An 18,723-nucleotide genomic window follows, 5' to 3' on the forward strand; every position below is an offset into this window, starting at 1 on the left:
GAGCACTGAGTAGATACCCATGGAGAAGAGCTTGCTAGGAAGTGCAGACTCCTCTTTCATCTGTGGCTTCCAGTTATTCTGTCATGCTATTCCAACCTCAGACTTTAAGAATTTGTTAAAATTTTAGCAGCTTTCTTCTTAGCTGCATTTATGGCCATCACCTCTTCCTCCCACACTCTGCTGAAGGTGAAATAGTTCGTGTGTTCCATCTCTTCTCAGAAAGGCTTGTTAACGCTTTGGAATTTGGTTCACCTAGTTGCCTTGATACTTTAGGATGTGCTTGAGAAAAATCTTTGCTTGTAAATTATTTGGCTTTTTCTCATTGTTGGGGTAAGAACCTCTATGGCTTTCTAAGTGGAAGCAGTACTCCCTCCATAGAATCAGTTTTGGTAATCGAACAGCTGGCAGTTGCTTTCGAACATGCTCTGAAAGGCAGACTCGTGGACAGCTGCTGGCAGGTAGGTAGAGCAAATAAAAAGTGATCCCTTAAGGATGTAGAAGAGAGCGACTTGGAGGTACCAGTCCTCAAAAATTCACAGCAGGAACCTGGGTACCTTTGATAGGCTTTTCTAGATTATTGATCAAATCAGAACTGTTTCTATTAGGCTGGCTTTCCCCTTCTTTCTTACCCCTCGGCACCTTGAAGACATCACCTTGCAACTGAGGATAAATAAAGCAAAAAGCAAAGCCAAACCAAACCGTGGACTGTCCCTAAACCTGTGATAATTCAATATGGACTCTTTGGTTTGGAAACTCAAGCTATGACATTAAAAACCTAAATAAGCCAAGATAAAAGTGGAGGAGGGGATGGTTGGGTACAGGCACGGTATTTTTCTTCTGTGAGTTAGATGGAGGGTGAGGGGTAGGGTAGTCAGCAAACATGTTCTGTAAAAGGCCAGCCAGGTTGTAAATATTTTAGGCTTTGCAGGCCTTACGTCTCTGTTGCCAGCATTCTGTTGCAAGTTAACTTGGCCATTGCAGAATGAAAGGAACTATAGACAATATAAGAACAAAAGGCTGTGACTGTTTTCCAGTAAAACTTTCTTTACCAAAACAGGTTGTAGCTGGGTTTGATCCAGGGCTGCAGTTTGCTAGCCCCTGAGTTATAGGATTGATACAGAAAATAGAGCAGAGGACATCTCCATTTTGGCCATATGGCAATCCACATCACAGACTTTCGCAAAGAAGCTCATTGAACCCAGGCCCCGTCTAACGTAATGAATCAGAATATTTGCCTATGAGATATGGATCCTACTCTGTGCTATAAATGACATTTAAAAGCAATAACAAATGTCCACCGCATGGTCACCCCAAGTCCTATATATATATACATAAAACTGGAAGGAAACATACCAAAATATTAATATTTCTTATATCTGATTTGTTGAGTTATAGGCAATTTACCTGTTGAAAATATGCAAAGTCTCAAACAATGAGCCTGCATAACTTTTAGTCAATGAAAATTAGTTTTAAATAGAAGAACACTAATACACATATGATAAAGGAAAGGAATGCACTTGAAATTATTCTATATAAGAATTAATTTCAATTTATTCTGTTTACTTGCTTTAAGTCATGAATCATAATCTCAACTTCTTTTCCTGCTAGGTATATGTCCATCCCTTTAGACTACCATTTAACATCTTGAGAATAAGGATAATCGCATAATGTAAAAAAGTCTTAATGTTCCTAATGGTTCTTGTTAACCTGGCCTCTCATAGGAGAGGCTGGACCTACCTTCCTGTAAGCAAGGATGGAAGGAATAAGATCTCCCTAATGGTCGATTTTCCTTCCTGCTAGTGAACTGGACACTTCAAGATACATATTGATTAATTCAGAGCAGCCTTTTGGTATCCTGAGAAGGAAGACAACTTTCTAACCTCCAAAAGGCCCAATATTAGTCTGGTCCAGATGAAAAGCACTTGCTAACTATGTTCTCTTAGAAGTAGAACCATATCCAACTTCCTGTGCCCTGGGAAGAATGGCATTCCAGGACACCTAACCAATCCCTTCAGATAGAAAAACTGGGTTCTAAAGAGGTAGGATAGGTACTGGAAATATGTTGTAGATGTGGGCCGGAATCATTATCAGAGATAAACTTTGGGCAGTTGAAAAATAGGCAGAATTCATCATTATTGACTTCTCATATCACCTTTTCATAGCATTCTCCCGATTCTTTAGTTTTACTCATCCACCCTTGAGAGTGTAATACACAACTCTTGTTTCCTAGATCTCTTTTTATACAGACACTTATGAAACCTGTTTTCTGCTTATAATCACATTGGGCAGAATCTATTAGTCAACTAATTCATGAAACACATTGATAACTTAAAGTGACTAAATTGTGATACTGCTCAGGTGCATTCTGCAATGTAATAGGGAACGTGGTTTTGATGAAAGTGATAAAGGTCTAATGGCAGATAAGTTGTTGTTGGGGCATAGGCTGTCGTCATCATATGTTATATATATTCATCCTTTCTTTCATTCAATAAATCTTTACTGAACATCTCTTACATGATAGGCACTATTGGAAGTGTTGTGTTCGGGATTTCATGGTTCTGCTTTAGGTAGAAGTTGATGTGACCTTGTCCTAGTCATTGGACACCATGATTATCACGCCCCTTCTCTGCTTAGACCTCCGATACCTTTCTGTCACAATCAGCAAGATTTTCAAGCCTGTGCATGGTCTGGCCCAAGTTACCTCTCTCACTTTATTTCCTACCTCTATCCAACTTTGTCATTCTGCTCCAGCCCCACTGACTCCCTTGATATTCCTCAAGCAAACTAAGTAAGTTCATGCTTCAAGATTCTTGTATTGTTGTTCTGTCTGTATGGAATACTTTTTCTACAGATATCCATGCAGCTTACTCCCTCATTTTATTTAGGGCTCTGCTCAAATGTCACTTCAACAGAGATGTACCTGACGTTATTCTCTGCCCCCTGTCCTTGCTTCATTTTCTTCATAGCACTTATCAACACCTGGCATTGTGTGTGTGTGTATTGCCTTTCTCTCCACTAGACTATAAACTCTATAAAGTCAGGTATTTTGTTTTGCTTGTGGTTATATTCCTAGCACCTGGAACAGAGCCTGGCCATGATATATATTAAACGAATATTTGTAGATCGTTGAATGACTTTGCTCACTTGGAGCATCTATATTCAATCTTCTTAATCTTGGGTTTATGTTCTTGCTCGGCATCAACTAAACAAAGAAGGAATAGCATTACTACACCAAAAATATTTATTAAGGGAATTCAATCATCAGAATTCTGGGTTAGTGATGGATTGCAATTAGTCTTTGAGTGGTGAACATGATGTAATATACACAGAAATCGAAATATAATGATGTATACCTGAAGTGTATATAATGTTATAAACCAACGTTACCCCAATAAAAAAAAAAGAAAGAAGAAGTCCCAGTTACTTACCAAAGATACAACTAATATTAGATCCATAAGTTCCTTCCCTACAGCCCTCTTTTCAGGACATTTGGCCGTTGTGACTTTGGTTTGGCTCTGCTGTTATTTTTACATGGTGTTAATGTGTTCCTGACATATTTCAGAGACCAGGCTTGTCATTTACTTTGAGGGGTCCCATGAATTTCTCTCTTACACTTTTGAAATGAAATTTCAGAATTGAATCAAATTTATTGTTTCAATCAAAATGGATTTGATTTACAGATGTCTGATCCCTTGAAAACAGATCTAAAAAAAGAAAGCTTCCATCAACTTCAGTTCTTATTTTCTTGTCTCCTCCAAATGAAAACTCAGGACTTTCTATAAGACATTTTCTGTAAGACTTTATTGTGTTAAAAACATCAGTGCATGTTAAACCAAGTACATTATATTTGCTTATATTTTAAGGTTCGTTTCATCGGGGAAGTAGTATAATCCACTAGCAAGTTGTGTATGCCTTTTCAGAATGTGATTATTGCTCATAAAAGTGGTTTTAATTGAAAATTTTATGTCATGGATAGCCTATGGCAATCTTAGATCCACATACCTATATTTATGTGTCTATAATTTATTTTTTAAGATTCCCTATACAACACTATTTTGAAATTACTAAAGGGGTTTTCTTTCTTTTTTTGTTATTCATCTGGGTAACTTAAAAAAAATATAGCTGTTGTGTTCAACTGTTGGCACCGTTGCAGGCAACTAAAAGCTTAAGAAAATTATTCCCCTGCCTGTCCCCCCAAAAGCCACATCTAAAAAGGTCACAAAAGGAAACACACAATTCCAATAATCTCCATGCTGTATCTGAGATTAACTTGGACACATATGTTTTAACTTACAGTTTGATCTGGTGTAATATATACATTTAACAAAATCCTGTTTTGTATTGCTTCTATAAACACTGAAGTCTGATAAAAGTGTATTGATTTTTCTGCTATTTAAGAGCTTTTGAACCAGTGCTTAAAGCGGGTTTTCTCCAAGGCCTAAATTAACTCTTTCAGCTTTTGACTCTGGTTTCCGTGTAGGGGTGTATATGTGCCTGCAAGTATGTGTTTGTTTATCCTTGAAATGGATTAGAATGGCAAACCATTTTGTGGTCTGCGATATTTTACTTGCTGGGGATAATCATTAGACTTTGTTCTTGATTTTTTTCTTAGAAGATGAAATGATTCAACACTGTTCATTACTACTCATTTCCTAACCACACCATAATCATTATAGGCCCAGATATTATCTGAAAAGTTACTGAAAATATTAATGCAACATGAATAGGGTTTTCCCTCTACACTCTGGGCATTAAAATATGGACATCATACTTCCTCCTCATGGTCCTCAGGCCTTTTGTCCAACTGACCTTAATGTGAGGGCCTTGGAAGTGACTCAGGGAATGTCAATCCAGTTTAAGTCTATCTTGCTTTCAAAGTCATGCTCACCCTCTTTCTTCCTTGGCCAACATTCTAACATGCCACAAGGTCAGCTTCTCTCTTGGGGCAGGAGCACAGCAGCCACCACAACTATGAGTAGGCTTCCCCAAATTATTTGTATCTTCAGACCAGAATTGTGACCTTGGTAACTCCTGGGGGAAAAGATATCCCCAAATTTAAAATATTGAAATAAATATCAAATTCAGCAATATCACAACCTTTGTAAGCTGCAGAGACTGTTGCTAAGTGGAATCTCTTATGATGGCATAAAAAGATAGGTTCTGAGTTAGACAAGACACTGGCTATATGAGGACTTACTGGACTTTATTTATGAAAGGTCTTCACAAGAATGATTTCATTTGAGCCTCGATATAACTTTCTGGGTTAGGTGTTTTAGATATCTCCACTTTGGAAATGATGAGAGTCTCTGAGAGAGGGTGAATGTAGAGTCAAGAACTTAAATCTGCGTTTCTTTTGTTTCACCAGGCAGAAAGGCCATGTCACTTTGGATATAATGGACAAACAAGCATTTAACTCAGTGGAAAGTTAGTCAAATGGCTATTTTATGATGTTGGACCACATCTCTTAATTTTTAAATTCGTCATCTGGGTGCACAGTACGCATGACATATAATAGTGATAATATTTATCTACTTTTCAGTCACACACACACACACACACACACCTCAAGGTCAGGTGACAAAAGCAAATGCAGAACCAAAATCTAGAAACCTATAAGGTACTTTGTAAGGGATTCTCTCCTTACCTTAACGATCTTTCTGGAACAAAACTTATAGAAAATAAAAATCTATTTCAGTGATTGCCATAAAAGCCACTTAAAAAGAATTTGCTTCTCAGCTCCCAGAGACTGGCTGCTTCCCTGGGACATACCTTCTGAATCTACTCAGGCCAGAAAGCAGACATTGCCAGCCAAGTCACCTTTGCAGAGTGTAAACTTGATGCGTGACTTGTCAAGATGTTGGCCAGAAAGTGGCACCGTGGACATGCTATGGCTTTTGGGAAATCTAGGACATATTCTCAGGTAAAGTTATTACTTATTTTTTTAATTTTATTAAAAATTTTTATTTTTCCCTTTTCACCCCAAAGCCCCCTGATACATAGTTGTATATTTTTAGTTGTGGGTCCTTCTAGTTGTGGCATGTGGGATGCCACCTCAGCATGGCTTGTTGAGCGGTGCCATGTCCGCGCCCCAGATCTGAACCGGCAAAACCCTGGGCCACCAAAGTGGAGTGTGCAAACTTAACCACTAGGCCACTGGGCTGGCCCTAAAGTTATTACTTATTGACATCAAGATTACAGAAGTGTTTTACATACGTTTGTGGAGATTTTAATTTACATTTTATAAAAGGAAAATATCTTCCTTTAGCAGAAAACACCTAATAACTTCCTCAGGGAGAATGAGGATTCTGTCAGCAACAGTAAAGGCAAGAGAGTAGTGTAATTCTGAAGGTTGTGGATTTAAATCTGGGCTCTACTACTTACTAGCTGTGTGATCTTCGGTAAGTTAATTTTCTCTTTGAACCTCAGTTTGTCTCATCTGCAAAACATAAATAATAACATCTACCTTGAAAGGTTGTTTGAGAGATTGTAGAGAATATATGCACTGGCCCAAGATGACTTTTAAAAAATCAGGTATTTAATTTATGTGAGGAATGGGACTTTAGATCATGAAAAGCCTCATTCCCGGACAAATATACTTCGGAAGACCTGTAATTCCATTACCTGAAATACCAAGTAAGGGAGATGAGATTTAGGGGACAGGAAATTGAGATTGTAAGGAGCAGCAGAATCTTAGGAGACACTTAAGCCCTTCCTTTCCTCCAGTGGTTGCTGAACCTTTGGCAAAGGCACCGTTCACCCGATCAGTATTGTGTGAAAAGTCATCTTTTTGCTCAATATTTCTTTCCATGTGTCTTTGACTTATGTCTGCTCCTTTTATCCACCAAGCTTGCTTTTATTATCTTCAGCTCCATAGAGCCAGCACATCTCTGCAGGAACGAGCTGGATCTCATTCTGCTTCTCACATCCCTGACAGAACTGTCAGCTTCATTTCCATCAGAAAAATCTTGGTAGCTCTTAAGCGTGGCAGAACTCAGTGTTTCCGATTCCAGGTTGAATTGGCACAGCTGGGGCAGACAGGAAACTTCTTCAACTTGTGAACTGAGCAACTTGCACTGACAAATTATTAAGACACAAATGCGGGTTTGAATTTCTACTGTAAAATCTCAATTATCTGAACATCGAAGGATCATAAAAAGTGAATTTTGAATTAATTCTTTGAGAGTTGAGAGTTACCTTAATCAGATTATCCAATCCCTTTGACCTGTGGTCTATTCTGAACATAAAATTGCCTCCAAAAAGCCTTTAAGATCTTATTAAACCTCCACTCCTAACCTAAATGATAAGGTTGATATTGTTTTTCATTTACTTAATTGGAAAAATTAATAAGCAGAAATGTATGCAGTTTTGCTCCCACCAAAATATGAAGTGTGGAACCTCAGAGTTGAAGATATGTAGCTTGCTTCCATAACAATGAAGGCTGCACAGCCACATTGTTATCAAACCTTGCTTGCACAGTGAGGAAAATGTGGGTTTCAAGAGAAATTACTTTATTGGGGTAATTCAGTGGTGATTGTATTACATTTCAGAAAATAAGAATTTTTCCAGTTACCTGAAGTTGCTACTGCTTTTATTTTTAAGATTGACTCATTTTAAACATTTTTGGTGGACATGTATATATTTCACTCTTTGCTTTTTGGTCTGAATATACTAAAGATAACCTTTTCTGAAAGACACAGGGTTAATGTTATAGATGTTTATTTTTTTCATTTATGTATTCAACAAATATTTGCTGAGTACCCATTCAGTGACAGTTACCATATAAACTGAGTCTTAAAGACAGAGAATGTAGCCATGTAGAGAATGAGGAGAAAGAGTTCTAAGCAGAGAGAACAGTGTGAGCAAAGCCCTGAGGTGGGAAAGAAGTTGACAAGTTTGCAGAGCTAAAGAGCAGCGTGGTTAGAGCTTAGAGCTGGAGGAGGAGAATGGAACAAGAGTCCCAAACAGACTGGAATGCAGTTAAACCTTGAGGGGGTAATAATGTGCATAGAGTGATTGCCCTTAATTGAAATGTCACCACGATGCTGTATATTTTGTGATGTGTGTGATGCCTTTATTTTTTGATGTTTCTGATGTTTTCTCCAGTTTCTTCCTTTATTGTTAATTATTTGACTTTTCAGCAATTAGCGCATTTAAGTCTAGTAACTTTATCTTCTCCTCGTTCTAATTTGCTTTCTGTTGGGTTGAAAAATCTGATAACCAAACTAATTAGAATTATATCTAAAGTGAGAGTAAAAGAGCCAGGAATTGGGGGCAGAGACAGTTTCCTCTGGGCAAAATCTATAAGCTTTTATAAATGGACCACTTTACTTCTAGACTTCAATTTCATCATCTATAAAAGCGGGCTAATGATCAAAACACTAAGTGCCCTTTCAGTCTGTAATTTGACCTACAATGGTTTTATAAAAGATCTTTAAAAATTAATTGCATTTTATTGTGCTTTCCATAGTTAAGCTTGCCACATCTTAATTACCTGAAAGTGTTAACTACTTCTTTAAATAACAGCACCCCTAATGCATTAACATTGACTAAGAGAAACTAAAAAATTAGTGTTGAGAATCACTTCTAAATGAAGATCAATATTTAATTATACATCATCTTTTCTGTTATATTTTTCTTCATCTGACTACAGAATACATTGTGAGAAAATGTGAACTCAAGTGAAAATTACAGGTATGGGTTCCATGTCCAATGAGTTCTGCATTTTGGAAATGTATGTAATCATTTTCCTATTCCACAATTCTAGACTCTAAACTTTCCATACACAGGAGCGCACAATTGTGCATGGACACATAACTGTTAACTCTTTGAGGAGAGCAGCTGATTTTCTATTTTCATATTAACTGCAGCATTTGCCACAGTAGTTTCAGCAAAATAGATGCTCAAGAAAATGTTTATTGAATGAATGCACAAATGAATAAAATCTGTTTGCTTGACTCTGACTTAAACCTTTGCTAAATGCATCAGGAGTCATCACTCAGCTGCTTTTCTAATTTCAGAAAAGCTTTTGTCTGGTACTAGTTTCTTAAAAACAAAGCGTGAATCTATGGTATTCTAGAATTCTCTGGGATTGTGTAGGAATGCATAAGACAGTCTTCAACTGTCTCAGGAGAAAAGGGTTAGCAAGCAACACTTATGTAGAACTAGAATGGTTTCAGACAGTGGTCAACCTCAGCAAAGTATTTGCAAAATAGCAATCAAGTGACTTTTCTGCTTTGCTTTTGGGGTCAGAAGCTGTCCACTTACCTCCAAACCTCCCTCCTGGCTAATTGTGGGGGACGGATGAGTGGAAGGCAGGGTGCTGGACAAGTGCTGACAGCTGTCCCGAATGTGGCATCTTATTTCCTGCAGGCCCAGGTCTGCTTAGCATTACACAGTGCTTAGCTTTGGTCAGGATGTGGTCAGTGTTTGTTGGAAGGTGTATGAGAAATGGGCTTTCCAGGAGGAAAGCTCCCGAAAATTTACACCGTGCATGCAAATTTTAGTGTAGAAAATTCCCTGTAAAAATTCAGAGGGGAAAAAGAAAATTTATTGGTTTGGCAGCAGGGAAAATATTTCTTTTGCCTCTCCAAAGAAAAAACTTCATAGGACTTATAGCTATATTTGAAAAGAGATAAATTCATTCCTAGAAATGTTTTGGGATCACTGGCTCTCAGATGGCTCGGAGTCCATTCATCAATGGTCAGATGATTCTAGAGAGCGTTGTAGGGGTCAAGGAAGGAAAGATGAAGAGCTGGGCGGAGAGCATTGTAAGGGTGGCAGGTACACTGTGATACAACAATCCTTGAAGATCATGAGGAAGTAGTGGAAATTATTTATTGAATTAATCTGTGCTTCACCTTATTGGGGATTATCTTTAAAGAGCAGCGGTGGAAAAAGACATCTGGGGAAGAACCTTAACACCTCTGGAAGAAATTTATGATTTTAATCTCATCATATTATCGTGGTGTTTAAAGTATTAACTCTTCCTTAAGAATAAGCAGCTAAATTGATGATGTGTGAGGTCCCTGCTGTCCTTAGATTTCAGTGATGCTGTGATTACTGAACAACGAAAGGTGTGTCTGAGAAAGACCTGGCATGTCTCCTTATTTCTAAATCAAATGGCGTCGTTGGTAGCATCCGTTTGTGGCACCAAACTTCTGTGGAACGAGAGGAGACAGGATGTAAGCCACGTGGGTAAGTGATTCATCTCGATGAAGAGATCTATCCTCGGTGTTGCTTGGCAAGTGGGCTGAGAAAGCCCAGGACGTGGAGAGGAGATGAGAGTAACAAAAATGCATCCCTTCCCAATGTGTGAGCACATGTGTTCGCTTGTGTTTCAACTTGAGCCGTGACCTCTCAAAACTGCTTGCTCAGCCTTTCTTAATACCAGAGCAACTTAAAAACAAATCACATCTTCTACCAAAACTGCACAAAGCCGCTCCTCTGGGCCCCTGGCTTTGACAGGATTTATTCTGAAATGGTCCTGTGTCATACAACCTATACAGCAAATTCGTTACTTTGATAACAGAGGAATCAGACAAGATTTTCCAGAGTCCAGCTGTGGATCTGTAGATTGTCGTCATGTTACTCAAAACAGAACAACTGTTTGAATCAAAGCCAAAGATGTCCTCGAATCATTTGGTATCAGGGCATTAATGAGCTCTGCAGGCATGTCAAATTCCTTTCCTTCCCGTCTCTCCCTCTCCTTCCACCTTAACCAGGTGTGACTTAATCCAGTCTATTTTCCCTTAAGTAATAAGCCGTAACACACACACACACATATGTATACATATACACATAAAATTGATGTGTATATAATTTTTTTGTATTGTGCAGTGAGTTTTCAAAACAGTAGTTTTTAAATAAAAGCTACATACTTCACTGACCTGTTTTATTAATAGGTATGGAAAAGTGGGGCTTCAATTTTCATTGTATCCTAGGGTTTTTAGAGATGACAGATATCTTAATGATTTGCTAAGCCAGCTCTCAGTTTTTAAAGATGACAAAAGTGAGGCTCGGAGTTTGAAGAGATTTACCCAGGATCACACAGATGGAACCAGACTTGAACCAGGCCGTTGAACTTCTGGTGCCCTCTCCTCTTGAGCACATGATTTGAGAGCTTTATTCGTATTTCTTACTTCCCCCTTTTTCTCTACTTAAAGTTATCTGTTATAAATGGGTGCGTTTTATTCATCTATGATGTTTCCTTTTTCTCATTTTTCATGGCAAATTTATGAAATTATATTATTCTGAAGTCGCATGTTATGTGAGCCCATATAATTTCTGTCTGTCTGGTATGCTTACTGCTCCCTCCTCGCTCCTCTCGCCACATCTGTCTGATGAACTTCCACTTATACCCAAGGCTCAAGTCCTCTGTGAGTCTCTGTGCAAAGTAAGACCTTCCTGAACAATCCCCCCCTCCCCCTTGGAAGGCCGTCCTCTTTATGTGTTCTAGCAATACTTTGTGCAGGTGACTATGAGCACTTCTTTCACTGTGTTGTGTTTGTTTATTTACTCATTCACGTATCTCTTTTTATCCCTACTTCTATAATATAGAAAATGGAATTCTTTACAAAGCAAACCTCTAATAATAATTTAAACCCCCTTTAACCTTTATTTCTAATTTTTTTCCTGAACCTGTATGTCATCTTGAAGGGGTCTTATTAGTTCAGTCTCCCCATAGATTGTTGGTGAACCAGGTTTTACTGTCAATTAACCAACAACATTTATTGAGCATTTAGTATTACAACTAACCATAGGAATTGCTCCGACAGATATCATCCCATTAAGTCCACACAACAGTTCCGGGGATTTAAGTTGTCATACCCAATGTATAGATATGAAAACTGAATCGCAGAGAGTACACATCCTGCCCAAGGTCTATTGAGTGTCTGACACTGAAATTCAAATTCAAATATTGGAATCCATGTTCAAGATTTTTTTCCCTGTTGTATCCATTCTTATCTTATTAAGCGCTTTCTTCAGCATGCCTATACTTCAACAAGATATAAGAGTGGCTGGGGAGGAAGTTGGGAGAAGTTTTGGGGTAAATTCTTTACATTGTCTGCCTCATATGTATGCATTCAAAAGTCACCGCCACCAAAATGAAAAACGTTTAAACTGTCATCCTTTTGAAAGAAGGAGACTGAGGTTTCCTCAATCGTTTCTTTTTCATTGTAACTTTGTTTCTGTTTATAACTTGTCTGATTTAATTTCATACCACCAATACTTTTTTTTTTTTACTAGGAATGAGTTCAGTATTCTAACCCCTGGAAGATAGACCTTAGTTATCTAAGGATAATGGAGAAGAGGGGATGAGACTTAAATTACTAGGTTTCAAATGCGGAGGAAGTTGTCTAGTAGCTTCCTCCCACTAAATTCTTTGTTGGAACTTAATCAATTCCAACAACGGATTCCAATGTTCTAATCAATATCAAACATAAACTTTAACTACTTTTTTTTCACCTTTTAAGCTCCGAATTCTTATTAGTTCTTTATGTGGCCATATACAGAATGGTAAAGAGGAAGACAAGATAAAAATCTCTTAGATTTCTTCAAATTGCATTACCTGTACCTGAATAGCTATGAGTTATGTGTAATGCTTGTCCTGTGTTGTGAAAACTAGACGATATTGCTGAGCTGTGACAAATCAGTCTCTTATAATTCATTGTTGCTCACGTTTGGCATTTACCAATTAGTATTGAATAGTGAAAGATAGGCCCTTTTACTTACATAAAGATAAAAAATAAGGCTCATAAAGCTTATTTAGTCTTTGAACAACTCAACTCTAGTGGCAGAGCAGGAATGTGTTCAAAAGAATTAAAAATAATGAAAAGTGTTCATCTGTTGGTAGAGCAGCAGCTTGAAGCTTGAATGTTAGCTGCAGCTTTGCCGCTTTTGGTTGGTCATTGTTTTGTCTTCTGCCTTGCAGCTGTCAAACAAGGCTGGCAGTTTTGGAAAAGGCAGCCGGGATCTGCCTCTCCAGAGAAAGGGTCTCCCCTCACCAGAGGAAAATGCTTCTTAGATATGGTTTGCTTCAAAGCTGTTTCATCCCACCAAAAGGTATAAAAAAATGTCTCCGGTCTGTTGAGAGCAAAGAATAGTGAGTCAGGGAGATCAGAAGGCTCTTGAAGACCTGAGCATTACTGCAGACCTCGTATATGAATGTTAGAATGAGGTCACAGGGGAAGGCTGCTCAAAATATCTACTGGTCGGTGTAGTCCAGGTTGTCAGCCAGGTGAGAAGGAAAGAGTTGCAAGAATTATTCTTAATTTTCTGGAAAAAGGCTTGGCTGAGTTTTGTTAGAGCTATTGCTTTCAACTTTTGACTTTTAGATAGATTTCTCAGTCCAGTTGTATTACTGGGTCCTCAAAGAAGTAGACACTAAGATGAGATCAAACTTGAAAGGATTCTAGCAGAGGAAACACCTGTGAGAGAAAGTGGGGCGGGCGCTAGGAAAGGCTGGGCCAGCTGTTCAAACTCAACGCAAATTTACCTTGAGTGAAGGAAAAAGGGAAAGAAGATTGGGTAGAAGTATCTCAGAATGTTAATTCTAATATCTGGGTCATTTCTACTGTTTATTTTTTTCTCTAGCAAATGTTATATTTTCCTAAGTTTTTTTTTGGAGGAGGATATTGAGTAAATCTGGATTGTTTCCTGGTGATTGTGAATGATCTGATCTGTTGTGGAGACTCTGTGTTTTGGTATAATCCCCTGAAGAGTTCCGGTTTTAAAAAAATAGGCACTTAATTTTGCTGGATTCCAACTGCACACTCTCTCTGCTTTGTACCTCAAGTCTTGGTTCAGGACGTACTCGCCGTCGTTGTCAGTGCTACGTGCACAGTTCAGGCGTGAGCCACCGTTTGGGCAGAGTCTCTGGACTCCCCCTCTCTGGCTCTCTCTTTTGTGGGATTCCCCCTTCACTTTCCAGTAGCAATAGTTTCCTTGACTTCTGTCCTCTGGTTCTTCAGGCCAGTAAGACTGTAAGTTTTCTATGGGAGTTTTGTCTTCCTTTCATGGACCTGACCATTTATTATTTATTTGCTTCTGTTTTTTGCTTTAAATATTGAGTGTATTGTGGTTTTGTATATCCTATTCATGATTGGTATTTATATAGTTTTAAAAATCAACCGTGCGTTTAGCATTATTTATTTCTCTAGCCTTTAAGTGTTTTCTCCTCAAATTTCACCTTATTTTTGATATCATATTGATACTTCTACTTTCTTTTTACTTGCCTTTGCCTATCTCTTTTCTTATTTGTTTATATTGAATCTTTATTGCTTCATTTTAATTTTTTACAAATCTAATCTGTCAATCTCTTTTTAAATGGGAGAATCACGGCCATGCACACTTATTTGACCACTGATATACTTAGTAGTTTTATTTTCATTTTCTTTTACATTAAATATTTATTTCATTCTTTTTCCTTTTTGAAAAATTTATGCTAATTTTCTGAAGTTATTTATTTACTTTATTCTCCGTGCTAAATTAGTTTTCTATTCCATTAATGGTTATCTTCACTGTCCAGTACTCATGATTTTATATATATTTCTCTAATATCACATGGAATCAAGATACCAAAGATTCTTTTACCAACATACTCTATTCTTCCAGGAAGATGAATGAAACCTATGGAAAACCTTTACTCTCTATGCCTCTTTCCACATATCCTTACCCCAAACTCATAGGTTGTACTGAGATAATGTAATATTTTAAGTTCTGGGGTTTTAAAAAATTTCTTTTATAGTATATGTCTTTTATCTCAGAAGCCCTTATTTAGCATGTATTTTATATGTTTCTAGACAGTCTGTCAGTGTATCATTATCCATAGATTTAAATATATGTATATAACATACATACATATGTATACAAATATGTGTGTATGTATTTATTTCTCATTAATGTTTCCTCCTATCTTCTCTTGAGGCTTCTCTTCATATCTATTGTTTCAATGTTTGAGTATTTTCTTTAGTAGATGTTCTTTGGTTTGCAATTTTTTACTTTACTTCAGATAATCTATAGATATTATTTTACTGTCTTCTAATTTCCTAGTTTACAAATGAGAAGTCTGATCCATATCTGATTCTTTTTTCTTTCTGTAAAGAAATTGTTCTTTCTGGGCTGGCCCGGTGGCGTAGCGGTTAAGTTCGCACGTTCTGCTTCGACGGCCTGGGGTTCTCCGGTTCGGATCTGGGGTGTGGACGTGGCACCACTTGGCAAGCCATGCTGTGGTAGACGTCCCACATATAAAGTAGAGGAAGATGGGCACGGATGTTAGCTCACAGCCAATCTTCTTCAGCAAAAAGAGAAGGATTGGCAGATATTAGCTCAGGGCTAGTCTTCCTAAAAAAAAAAAAAATTGTTCTTTCAATCTGGAAGATTATAGGATTTTGTTTTTAAATCCTTGGATTCAAAGGATTCATTTTTTTTAATCATATGTGCCTAAATGTATTCTGTCATCAATCCATTTAAAACTCTGTGGGCTCTTTCAAGTCTTTCTTTCCCTTAGAGAAGTTTTTGTTTGTTTGTTTGATAATTATGTTTCCTCTATTCGTTGTTGCTCACCCCCTGGGATTTCCATTGTTGAAATATTAGGGCTCCCGGATTTCTCTTTAGGTGACTTTCTCTCATGATTTCTAGGCTTTGCATGTTTTCTCTTTGATTTTCTAGGCTACTAATTTACCTCTTAACAGAGACCAACTTCTCCTTCAGTTTATACAACAAATTTTTTAGTTTAAAGATTATAGTGGTTTTGGGTTTGGGGTTTTAAATCCTCTGGTTAGGGGGCCAAAGTGGTTGTGGTTGGGGGAACCGTAGAAAGTGGATTTTCTCTGACCTCGAGGCAGCAACAAGCAGCTAGTGAGTTGCATGTTCACACACCAGAAAGCCTCTCTGTTCCCTGGTTTCCAAACCATCTGCCAGCCTCAGTGAGAGAGCAGTCAGCCCACCTGTTCACTATTCCTTAGTATCTTGGGCTCCAAGGATACCAGTAGACCCAGCTTTTCAGAACCAAGACCAGAGAGTCTCTGGTTGGTCACTAAGGAAGCGAGAGGATCCAAAGGGGAGCAATCCCTTTCATGTATCTATAGTGTAACATCCCCCCATCCTGTTTGCCTGCATGCTGGACTCACCACTTGGTTGGTCCAAGACAAATACTTGGATCAGAGTGGAGTTGGGAATTGAGAGGAAGAGAGGTGGATTAAGCTGCCCCATTTCCAGTACTAAGGCAGCCTTGATGGTAGGGCAGAACACTTGCCAGTTTTTAATTCTTTCAGGGGAGTGTAACAAGTACACACTTTTTGACTGTGAGTAGTTTTTTTGTGGATTTTTTTGGCATTATATTAACAAGGTATTCTATTCTTAGGAGTATCACAGCAGTCTGAGCCTTACGCTGATTTTTTTCTTTCTAATTGTTTAAAAACTATAAACATTTGTTTTATTGCTTGAGCAAAACGTGCCTTTCCACTGGCTTACACATTCAATCTTAAGAGACTTTGATATTCATCCTGCAATAGAGGTATGATTAGAAGATATCCCGGTAAGTTTGTTCACTTATTTATCTCTTCCTTTATTCATTCATTCATCTTTTCCTTTATTCGTATGTTCATTCTTCTTGCCAGTGTTCTCTTTTGCTCTAACATGCTAGTTCTCAAACTTTAGCCTACATCAGAATCATGGGGAGGGCCTGTTAAAACATAGATTACTGGGCCCCACCCCAGGGTTTCTGATTCGCTAGAACCATCCTTTGAAAACCGCTTATCTGACTAGGCTGATCAACCATCCTAATTTGCCAGGGACAGCTCCAGTGTTAGCACCGAAGGTCCCATGTCCCTGGACGCCCCTCAGTCCAAGGCAAACCAGGATGACTGGTCACCCTAACACAGTTAGTTGTACATTGGAATCACCCGAAAAGTTTTCAGAACTACTGATACTTGGCCTTCCCTGCCCCAGAGTCTGTATTTAATGGGTTTGGGGTATGGTAATGGCATCCTGATGTTTAAAAGCTCTCTAGGTGATTCTAATCAGAGACTTCTTAACCATCGCTCTAATTACAAGCCTCATTCCCATAGGAAGGCTTAGCTATTTCTTTGCCTGGAATGTTGCTCCTCTTCCGTGGTTCTCATTCCTGGCTGTCCATTAGAATCAGCAGGAGAACATTTAAACAATACCGATGGCCAGGCCCCACCACCTAAGCCCTGTGAAATCAGTCTCAGATTCCTTAACTCCCCACATGATTCTCATGGGCAGCCATGGTTGAGAAATAGTGTGATCTCAAGGCTGGCTCCAGTCATTCAGTGCGAAAGACTCATCCTGTCACAATTTCTTAGCTCCGTAACCCCTCACCCTGGCACTTTCCAACTGCACCTATCACTTTATGATATTTTCTTCTTTATTTCATTCTCTACTTATTTATTTTCTGCTTCCTCCCCGCAAATATGTTATAAGCTCCGTGAAAGCAAGAGATTTGTCTTGGTTATCACTGTATCCCCAGATCAGAACAATATCTAGAACATGTAAGCACTCAGTAAGTATTAATTCATGCCTGCAATGTGCTAAGCACTGTGTTAGGCCCCAGGGACAGTACAGTCATGAACAACAACAATAATGACAAAAAAAGTAGTGCTCTCTGCCTTCATAGAGCTCACAGTCTGGTGGATTACTTCTTTTTTTAAAAAAACGTACTAGATTATTCTATTAGAACCTCTGAAAAGTAAATGGTTAAACAAAAAAAAGGGGAAAACATTTCACCACTTAAAGACCGCCACTAGCATCTCGTCTTTACGCTGTAGTTTCCAGCAACATATTTACAGGGTTAAATGGATTCAGTGATTTATAGAAACTGAAACGACATTTCAACCCTGCCTTACAACAGTCCAATCCATGGTTTCAGGGCTCTGTGATTTCTTCTGTCTTCCTTTGCAACTTAGTGCTGTTGAGGAGCTGTGAGACAGTACAGCTTCCTCCCCCACACAGCAGGTCCTTGGTGGAATCCTCCTGGTGGTCCAAGACCAGAGCCGAGCCTTCCTGCTGTGGTTGGCCTGCAGGAAGTACTCTGCAGTCCCTCAGTTCAGCCAGACAGACACATGAAAGGGCCCAAGAACACACACAGAGAAAACACATAAACAAGTGCACACTCATCCATTTTTATGGAGACAGACAGGAATGGTGTGGGGGTGCTTTAGCACATGGCGCGTCTAGATTCTAGAGGGTTTAGTCAGCACACAGTGACTAAATCTCGACAGCAGAAACTTCACTGAAGAGGGTACTCAGTTGGGGAGATAAGGACTAGAGCACTGCAGGCCAACTGAATACATGTGCAAAGTCTAGGAGACTTTAGCTGACACACCTCATGTGGAGCCTAAGCAAGTAGTCCCTTTGCTGATCTTAGGGAGTCTGGCCTGAGCTGGAGCAGGCCGGCTTAGGGATCTGGTACAGTCTGCATTTCGTCATCCTGTCTTTCCTTCTGAGATAATTCACCTATCTGGTCAGCTTTATTATGAGATAAAAAGATTAATTTTAAAGCAACTTATTCAGCCATTTGAAACAATCTGCAAAGCTGGTGTAGACCCTCTCAGCTTTGACTAGCTCATCTAGATTTATTATGTTTTTAGTTATTAAGCCATTGGAAAAGCTTAATCTAGAGCTTTGTTTTTGCAATGCAGATTTATGGAGAGAAATCCATTAGTTGATTGAAACATGAGTGTGAACAAGATAAGTTTTTCC

At 38.6% G+C, this 18,723-nt stretch overlaps 1 protein-coding gene across 21 annotated transcripts in view; it reads left to right on the forward strand.

The window, feature by feature from the left end:
- SUGCT (succinyl-CoA:glutarate-CoA transferase) overlaps window positions 1-18,723 on the forward strand; it is a 749,025-nt gene that overhangs the window by 401,699 nt on the left and 328,603 nt on the right. For 4 of the 21 annotated variants that reach the window (XR_011437726.1, XR_011437728.1, XR_011437730.1 and 1 more), the window contains one exon: window positions 5,737-5,920. The exons of the other annotated variants lie outside the window; for them this stretch is intronic. The gene's annotated coding sequence lies outside the window, so the exon portion shown is untranslated. The remainder of the gene's footprint in view (window positions 1-5,736; window positions 5,921-18,723) is intronic. 21 annotated transcript variants of the gene reach the window in all.

This window comes from Equus caballus, chromosome 4, assembly GCF_041296265.1.
Source record: "Equus caballus isolate H_3958 breed thoroughbred chromosome 4, TB-T2T, whole genome shotgun sequence".
Taxonomy (NCBI): Eukaryota; Metazoa; Chordata; class Mammalia; order Perissodactyla; family Equidae; genus Equus; species Equus caballus.